This window comes from Tupaia chinensis, unplaced genomic scaffold (genome assembly GCF_000334495.1).
Source record: "Tupaia chinensis unplaced genomic scaffold, TupChi_1.0 Scaffold138400_2, whole genome shotgun sequence".
Lineage (NCBI taxonomy): Eukaryota > Metazoa > Chordata > Mammalia > Scandentia > Tupaiidae > Tupaia > Tupaia belangeri.
This window is the reverse complement of record NW_006198298.1, coordinates 378,423-388,144: the sequence shown is the minus strand read 5'-3', so window position 1 is coordinate 388,144 and position 9,722 is coordinate 378,423. Positions and strand designations below refer to the sequence as shown.

The 9,722-nt window shown below is 40.2% G+C and overlaps 1 protein-coding gene across 1 annotated transcript in view; it reads left to right on the top strand.

Annotated features, from left to right (window-relative positions):
• The first annotated feature begins 45 nt into the window (after positions 1 to 45).
• The window catches only part of JADE3 (jade family PHD finger 3), a 109,204-nt gene continuing 99,527 nt past the window's right edge, over positions 46 to 9,722 (top strand). Inside the window, 1 exon segment of the mRNA XM_014592726.2 lies at positions 46 to 123. The gene's annotated coding sequence lies outside the window, so the exon portion shown is untranslated.

The window sequence follows — 9,722 nt, the reverse complement described above, 5'->3', positions numbered from 1 at the left end:
TAATAATAATAAGTTTTATCATAGCAGAACTGACTGAAAGGCCTGCTTACAAGGTTGGCCCTGGGCCGACATCTGGGAACTCGATTTTCAGGAGGTTTCCTACCATTCTCAGGACTGATAAGGGTGAGTCATTGCTCCTGACCTGTTTATAGAAGGAATGTAGTTTATGCTGAATACCTGCTTTCTTTCTTAGAGTCTGGAATTTTGGTATGTGCAAATTAGAGGGTTTCTGTGTGACCAGCTCACAGTCACTGAGTCTAATGAGTTTCTGTAGAAGACAGTGTTTCACGTGCATTTTCACGACTTGTTAGTAGGGAAATTAAGTATGTCTTGCATATGCACTGGGTAAGGATTCTCAGAAGTTTGTACCTGATCTCTCCTGGACTGCATCCCATGAGCCTTTTCCTTTTGCTGATTTTGCCTTGTATCCTTTGACTATAATAAACCATAGCCAAGAGTGTGATTGTATAAGAGTTCTTCAAAAGGTTCATGGAAAATGCATATTATGAGAAAAGTTAGACATGGATTTCAAAATCTTTTGCACCAAAATAAACTCAAATTCCATTTTTTTCCACAGACTTTTTGAAGTCCATTTGTATATTGAATCCTGTGTACCTTCCTATTTAATCACAGAACCTAGAGGTGGTCTTGGGGACCTCTTACACAGCACCCTGGCAGATCCATTATTGCATATTTGTCCAATGTCACAGCAGCAATGTACTGCTGAGAGAAGGCAGATCCCACATAGCAACTGCAGTTTGAATCTCCAGTTGGGTCAGCCTGAAGTACAGGATCCTACTGGCTAAAGGACTAGAGGATGGGGATTACAGCATGAACAAACGTCAGCTATGACTCTAAACTTACACTCTCCACTCTGCTCATCTGCGGTTTTGTGAGAGCCTGGAAGGGAGTTTGTAAGCACTGGGGAGCACCAGCAGGGTTTTACACCAAGAATCATGATCAGATTTGCATTGAAAGAATAAATGCCTAGGAAACTTTGTAAGGGGAGTTTGCATTATCAGAATAAAATTTACTACAAAGCCACTATAATAAAAATAATATGGTAATAGACTAGAAATTTGGTTTAACATTCAAGTTTCTCAAATTCCAGCCCAAGTTTCTTCATCAAAATTTTCAGTGGGCCCTGTGCAAATGAACATGTAAGACTCAGTTCCTCCTTGGCTTTGCTTCTGAGACAGATCAGGCAAAGGCAAGCATCATCTCTACTGTGTACAGTGGAATGTTCTGAACTTATTTTTATGTGATTGTGATAAAGTCATCTGTCAAAGTGGGAAATGTGGGGTCTTGAATTCAGAACTTGGGAAAAACTATGTGAACAAAGAATTTTGACTAGTCTCCTATGATTTGCTGATTTTTCAGATCATTACGTGTTAATAACTTAGGGGTAGTTTGGGCACTTTTCATTTTCATAGTTTTTCATTTGATAAAAATGAACTGGTCTTGTTTCTACAATTTACCACTGCTGTTTTGCCTTTGTGTGTCGGGGTGGTGTTTCCTCAGGGAAAAACTTAATTAGACTGCAGTCATCTTCTTGAGGCAATAGAGAAAGCTGGTTATGTAAAATACACTGGATGAAAGACGTTATAAAATACCTTTGAAGGAGGAAAACATCCTGTACTGAGGGGACAGAGGTGGGATGATGGAGTTTTGCTGTCCCTGTTTTGCATTTCTAACAGTAATCTTGAAAGTACAGGATCTTCTGACCATTGAAGCTGAAATTATATATGCAGTGTTTCTCATGAAATAACATTTACCAGAAAAGGGATTGCATTTATACTTGTCTTCAGTAATTCTAAGAATTTCTATGTAGAAAATTCTAAAAATACTAATTCAGAAAATTCACCAATTCAAGACCCACACAAGCACACAAAAGCATTATATTGATTACATGTCTGTATATTGGTTGATCCCTGAAACGGTGTCTCAGAAGGATTAAAATTGAGCCTCTGTTCTAAACATGTGGTATGGCTGTGGCCTGGGAGTGTGCCAGTTAGTCAAAGCACCTGCGCCTCCTCACAGGGCCTTGTTGTGGCTGCCCAGAAAGATGGAGGGAAACTACCTCATCCCTCTAGCCATTTTTTTTCCCCTCCTCACAGGGCCTGGTTGTGGCTGCCCAGAAAGATGGAGGGAAACTACCTCATCACTCTAGCCATACATGCAGGATTAGGAATCCTGCCTCTAAGGCTTCTTCTGCTCTGAAAAGACTCAGAGGTGATCTTAAAGCCATCTGGCTACACTCTAGGGCAGGGAAAAAAAAACTGGAATAAAACCAAGCACCACCACCCCATGCTCATGCTAATCATCGTGATCAGAACACCTTTTTGTCAACAACCTCTTGCATTAAACAACACTCAAGAATCCTGGATATGATGTCCTATTTGTAGTGTGCAAATGGAACATGGGAAAGGGGGTGCTTCAATCTGACCTAGAAATTTGAGCTGTAGATGGAAAAACCTAATACCCCACCGGGGACCCACAGGCCAATTACCTTGAATCTGGTAAGTGGAATACAACTCCTAGAGGAAACTAGGTGTTTTGAACTAAGGAAAAAATATATATAAGAGAGGTTTCATGTAGTTCTTTCTTTATTATAAGTTGTCAAAAGTTCATAGGAATTAAATTTCTCTAGAATGTGTGAAGGATTCGAAGAAAAAGGAAAGGATGCTTTTTTTGTTGTTTGTGAGCAAAATCCTGCAGTATTAGATTGAACCATATGAAATTGTTGGTACTCAAATGTTTTGACCTACTGAAATGGTGATTTCATATGGTTCAATCTAATATGAATTAATTTTACTACAAAAATGCTTAGGAAATATCCCCAGTTTATTGTATTGGTTTTAGCTTCATCAGAGAGGAAAAGATCTTATAAATTCTTAGAGAGGCTTTATACTTAGTAATAATTTGTGACCTAGTCATCTCTTATCAAAGTAGTACTTATTTTTTAACTTGGATATTTGAAGGAGAAAATACTAAAGAAATTCAAAACTCCAAGGCCCACTGTCTAAAATACAGTGGAATTGCTATCTATAGTCTAGGTAGGTAGACTGGAGTAGCCTGGAGTTTTTAGTTCATTTCTGATTCTACCTAATTCACTAGGCTTTCTTAGGTAGTCATTAGACATGACTGCAAAACAATTGCTTTTTTAACATTTTAGAACTTCATCCTTGAAATTCAGGTTGAAAACTAGCTATTAACACTTATTCCCTCACTCAGAATGTTTCTGGAACTTGGCTTTTTGAAATTACCTTCAGAGCCACCTGAGGAATTAATTATTTATATTATTTATTCAGGAAGTACTTATTTGAGTCATTTACAGTTTTAGTCACTGTATGGAATACATAAACATAGAGGGTAAATTGATACATGCATTTGAGAAAGCACCGGGACATTAGTGAGGAGTGAGGGACTCAATTTCGCTGGAGAAGAGACTGTACAAGTACAGTTAAGACTGGATAGGTAAGCTGTGGCCACATTGTTGAGCACCTTAGATGCTAGTCCTAGAAGTCTGAAATTGGCTCTGTGAGCAGTAGGGAGTTATTGAAGGTTTTTGCGCATTCAGAGTTTTAAACTACCAGCTAATGACAGTAGAATTAGAATTTCAATCTTGCAATTTATTTTCCCAGGTTGTTTCTGACCAAACTGGTTTCACACACTCAGTAATATGTTAACTTGAATGGACTTTGAATAACACTTGATTGTTGCTAAAAACTAAATTCACTCTCAAAGGAAAAAATATGCCTCCATTGACCTTATTATTCAAAGAAATATGATATGCCAAAGGAACAAAAGATAAATCCAAACCAAAAAAAATGTCCTAAGTCTTTGAGAAATTGCATGGTTGCGATAAACATTTGTTGCCCCAGAGCGTCTCCTAGAACTCAGCCTGATACTCGATGCATGAGTTCTGGTATATTTGTTTTTTAAAAATTACTTCATAGTCTCATGTCTGTAATTAATCTTTTAAGTTAATATCTGCCCTGCTTTTACTGGAGTGCAATGAGGGGTAACATTGGTACAAGTAAAGAGGATGGGACTATAGCTAAAAAGAATAGGGATTCTAATAGCAATGCTAATTTCTCATTAAAACAATTTAGGTAAGGTAGTCGGGATGCTGTGACATTCTGTTGGGTTGTAGGAAAAAATGGTTCTCTATGTAAAAATGCATCATTTCTTTTCCAATGACTTAATAGTTGATTGACTAGTAAAGGGCTGGCTGCTTAGTCCCATTTGTCTCTGTGGTCTATGAAGGTACCTTGTAGCTTCCTTAGTTTCAGATAGAATAAGAGACTTGTAGTTAGAGTGACATCTGCTATTTGTATGGTTGCTATTAGAGGCTTCTTTAGGTCACGTGTTAGAACTCTGTGACCGTGGCATTAGCTAGCATGCCCTCCCCAGCAGAGCCCAGCAGTAGTGCCTACTTTGGAGAATTAACCAGTATCTAAAGTGATTCAATGTAGTAGGACTGAGGTGTGTGATGAAATTTTCATTCTACAGTTAATCATTAAAAATGGCTTATCCGTTAACTATTGCTGATAACTAGACACTTCAAAAGTTAATGTCTTAAAATAGTAATTATTTTAGTTCATTCTGTGAGTAGGTCGTTCACGCTGAATTCAGCTAGGCAGCTCTACTATTCTCAGCCAGTCTCCCTTATTCTTATGATAACCACAGGACAACAGAGAGCTCTGTTTCTGAGTTTGACTGGCTGGCAACTGGGGCAATTAGTATGGAGTAGGAACACTGAGCTACACATCCTGTAGCAGGCTAGCCTAGGCTTGTTCTCATGGTGCTAGTTGGGTAAGTTTCTAAGAATGAGAAGAAACAGCAAGGCCTCTTAAAGCCTAGATTCAGAACTGTATACTATCATCTCTACTGTAGTCTGTTCCCCTAAGCAAGTCATAAGGCCAGTACAGATTCGAGGAGCTGCAGAGTTACCTTAAAAGGGCATGGATGGGGCCAGCAGTTGGTGTGGTCGTTAAGAGCGCAGGGCTCCCACATGGCTGACCATGGTTCAAGTCCTGGAACCGGTGGCTTGCTCTCTCACTTTCCCACTCTCTCTCTTTCACTTACTCTGCCCCTCTCTGGTCAAATTTAAATAAATAAATAAAGTTAAATAAAATAAATTTAACCCAAAAAAAAGGGCATGGATAAAGGAGTTGGAGAGTTGGGCCATTTTTGCTATCACACAAATACACAGATTACTCTTTTGAAAAGTGGTAGTTACTCCTATGACATTTAGAAATGTACATGGGCCAGCCACAGTGGCACAACGGTATCACGGTTCTCTGTGATGCTGAAGTCACATGGGAAGGTCTTGGTTTTATGTCCTGGGGTCTCCTTGAACATGTAAGGCATTCTATGTATGCCCGTGATCCTAGCTAGAGGCAGATTATAGCACAAAGACCTTGGTAAGTAGGGGTGCCTATCTCCTCCCACTCTACTCTCATGGAAATAGTAAATACATACACCTTTTAAAAACACATATTGGGGGGAACCAGCAGTTAGTGTAATGGCTATGTCGCTGGATTCCCATGTAGTCGACTGCAGTTCACGTCTCGGACCCGGTGGCTTAGAACTCATGCCGGGCACGTGTGCGTGCGTGCCCAAGATCCCAAGAGGAGAATGGAGGAGAAGGGATTGCAGCATGACCATCCCCCCGGGGGGTGATTTCTCACTTTCTGTCTCTATGTCTCTCTCTGTCTGTCTGGTGAGCGCACGCACCCTATAGCGAAAACATCTCAAAAAAAAAAAAAAAAACACATATTGGGGCCAGCAGGTGGCATAGTGGTTAAGGAGCTGGATTCCCACATGGCTGACCATAGTCCCATACCTGGTGGCTTGCGCTCACACTCTCTCCATGTGCACACGTGCCCTGTGGCAAAAACCTAAAAAGAAAAAAAAAAGCATATATTCTATATGTTCAGAGGTAAAGACTGGAGGCCAGCACATACTGTGGTGGTTGGGGCACTGGATCCCACATGACTAACTCCGTGGTTTGAATTATGGATCCAACAGCTTGAAAAACACTCCAGGCAAGTTCATGTGTGTGCCTAAAATCCTAAGACGAGAATGGAGAAAGGATTGCAGCATAGCCGCCCACCCTCACCACGGGGTAATTTCTCACTTTACCTTTCTCTGTCTCTCTCTGGAAAGTGTTCATGTCCTATGGCAAAAATCTTAAAAAAAAAAAAAACTAATCAGAAACAAATAGGATATTAGTGAAATTGTTCACATGTCAGAACTCCGATCACAGTCCTTTTGTCAAACTGAATTTTTTGAAACTTGGATCCTCTGATACAAGATGTGACTCACATTTTCTTTTTTTTAATTGCCAGAGAGTGCTTGTACTTGCCAGAGAGAGAGAGAGACAGAGAGAGAGAGGATGAAAGCAACTCTCTCCAGTGAGGCATCATCATGCTACAATTCATTCTCTTCCATTTCTCCACCTGGTTGGGATTTGGGGCATGTATGCACACATAAATGGTGTGTTTTTCAAGCCACTGGGGCTGGGATTTGAACCACAGTCAACCATATGGGATCAAACTCCACCAACCACTAGGCCACAGGGCCAGCCTATGTCTCATGTTTTCAGTCAAAGTCATTAATTTTGGATCCTTGCTACAAAATGATGTGAAATCCATAAATGGGATTTTAAAATGTGGCTGCAAAATTTTTGATAGTCCTCTCATCAAGAGGTAGGACCTGTAGCTCCTTCATTTAAATCTGGGCGAGCTCGTGACTACTTTAATCCAATAGAGTATGTGACTTCTCTGCCTAAATCATAAAAGGCAATGTAGCTCCTAAGCCTTGTGCTTTGCAACATTAACGCTGAGACCCCTGAGTGCCATGTAATAAGTCTACCACTTTGAGACCATCCATGCTGCAGAGGCCTCGTGTAGGCCCTTTGGAGATCATCTTTGCTAATAAGTTCAGCCATCCTAGTCAAAGGTGCCAGATGAGGGAAGAAGTAAGGAAGCTTCCACATGATTTCAGCTGTTTGAGTCTTCCCAACTAATGTCCTATGCATTGAAGAGTAGAAAAGAAGTCATCCGTGGGCTAGCTGGTGGTATGGTGGTTAAGGTGCTTGGATCCCACATGACCCACTGTGCAGTTTGAGTCCTCAACCCAGTAACTTGAAAAACAGTTGGGGCACATGTGCATGCATGCCCCAAATCCTGAGAGTTCTTCTCAGGGATTTCAGCATGGCCATCTCCTCTCTGTGTGTGTGTGTTTGTGTGTGTGTGTGTGCACATGCGTTGCCCTATAGCAAACCAAAAAACAAAGTCATTACTACTATGCCTTATTTGAATTCCTGACCCATGGAATTCATGAGGTGACAAAGTGGGGTTTGTTTTATGCCACTAAGTTTTATAGTGGTTTAAAATAGCATAAATGAATGGGCATGGGTATATTCTAATACAACTTTATGAACACTGAAATATAAATTTCATTCAATTTGTAACATGTCACAAAATACTCTCTTTTTCAACCATTTAAAAATACTAAAGCCATTCTTAGCTGGGACCAGCAGATGGCATGATGATTACATCACTGAACTCTCATGTAGTCAACCATGGTTCAAGTCCAGACCCTGCAGCTTAAAACTCAACCAGGCGCATGGGCATGTGTGCCCAAGATCCTGAGAGGAGAATGGAAGAGAAAGGATTGCAGCATAGTCATCCCCCCCAGGGGGTGATTTCTCACTTTCTCTCTCTCTCTCTCTCTCTCTCTCTCTCTCGTGCACACACTCTATAGCAAAAAATCTCAATAAATAAATAACACACTCTTAGCTCAAAAGCCATACCAAAAATAATCAGCAGGCAAGATTTGGCCTGTGAGTTGTAGTTTGCTGACCCCTGATCAAAAAGATTGTATGGTACTTGTAAAATGTAAACCTAAGGGCCTCTGGTCAAGATGGCTATGATTTCACACTTCAAACAAAGTGATATCCCATATCTCCTTTCTAAACAATTGGATAATAGATAAAATAAAAAGTTAGACATATCTGTGATCAAATAAAGATAAATCTCTGGACCAGAAACAGATCAGACAATAAGTAGAGAGTGTTCGTTGTGGCCCTCTAGTTACTAATGAGCTGGACTCTAAGGTCCAGAAAAAGGTAGATAGTTAGGAATTGTATTTCTGTAGATGATAGAGATTAAAACATCCAATGAATGGATTTACTTTGTGTAAAGTCGGGGACTGCCCAGAAGATACAGAAAAATATATGATTTCTCTTTAGAGTAGCAAGCATGAAAGGCAGAGACTCGGGGCCAGGGACAAATGTTCTTCCTAAGGTAGGAAGGGACTGAGAATTCTAGGAGGAAGCACATCTCAATGGAGAGGGTGAATGAAAAAGAAGGCAAATAAACTTTCTCCAAGTCTAGAAACTAAAATTTTGAAGCAGTAAGAAGAGCTGCCCACATTAACAGCCTTAAAGTAAATTCACTCATTGAGAATCATTTAAAAATTACCTTTTGTTTATTTGTCAGAGGATATCCATGCACTTGACAGAAGCAGAGGGCGGGTGGGAGGAGTAGAAGAAAGCACCGGCCTCCCCCCACTGCCCCCAGAGATAAAGTCATGCTGAAATCCCTTCTCTTCTGTTCCTCCACCCTGTCAGGAGTTGGAGCATGCATGCAAATGTGCCCAGTGTGAATTTCGAGCTGCTGGGGCTGGGATTTATACCATGGTTGGCCATGTGGAATCTGGCTCCCTCCACCACTCAGCCTCAGAGTTGGCTCCAGAGTAACTTTATTTTTTTTAATTATTTAATTTTATTTATTCATTAATTTATTTTAATTTGACCAGAGAGAGACAGAGGAAGAGGGAAGGTGGGAAAGCAAGCCACCAGGTCCAGGACTTGAACTATGGTTGGCCATGTGGGAGTGTTCAGTGCCTTAACCACCATGCCACCTGCTGATCCCCCCAGAGTAACTTTAAAGCTTAAGATCTTCAAAGAGATAAAGGAAAAATAGCATCCATTACAAATATTTCTTTTTAATCTAGCCCATACCCAGTAGGAACACATTCTACTTGGAGATTTTATGACATATATTAGTGGTTTTAAAATAGTTTAACATATGTGTTGTGTTATACACAGGCCACTCAGAGCATCATCCTGCTGTTGAGATTTTCAGGGTGCAGATGAATCAGACAAAGGGAGCTTTATAGAAGAGATGACATGTGCTGAGCCTCCTAAGTGTGAGTTGATATGTTATGAAGCTGTTCTAGGCAGAAAGATGCTATGAGTATATAAAACATGGTGAGAACTTTAGAGGTTTAGCATTGTTTATGCATAAGACTGGGGCAGAGTGTGGTGAGAGAGAAGGTTGTGGTAAGTGTGGCATGATTGTGGAGGGCCATGCTGGCCTTGATGAAGACCTTAATAAAGATCCTAGGGCCAAAATGAGGAATGATTACTATAGTTTGGGAAATGTGGGGGGAAGGGAGGTATATGGATGTTAGTTAATGGAAACAAAATTACAGAAAGATAAAGAACAATTTCTAGTGTTATAACATATAGTAGGGCAAATATAGTTAATAACGTACTTTCTATCTCAAAAAAACTATGAAAGATTTTGAATGTTACTAACATAAAGTAATGACAGATGTTTGAGAGGATGGATAGTCTATAGTCACTCTGATTTGATTATTATGTGTTTTACACTTACAGTGAAAAATCACATTGTGCCCCATCA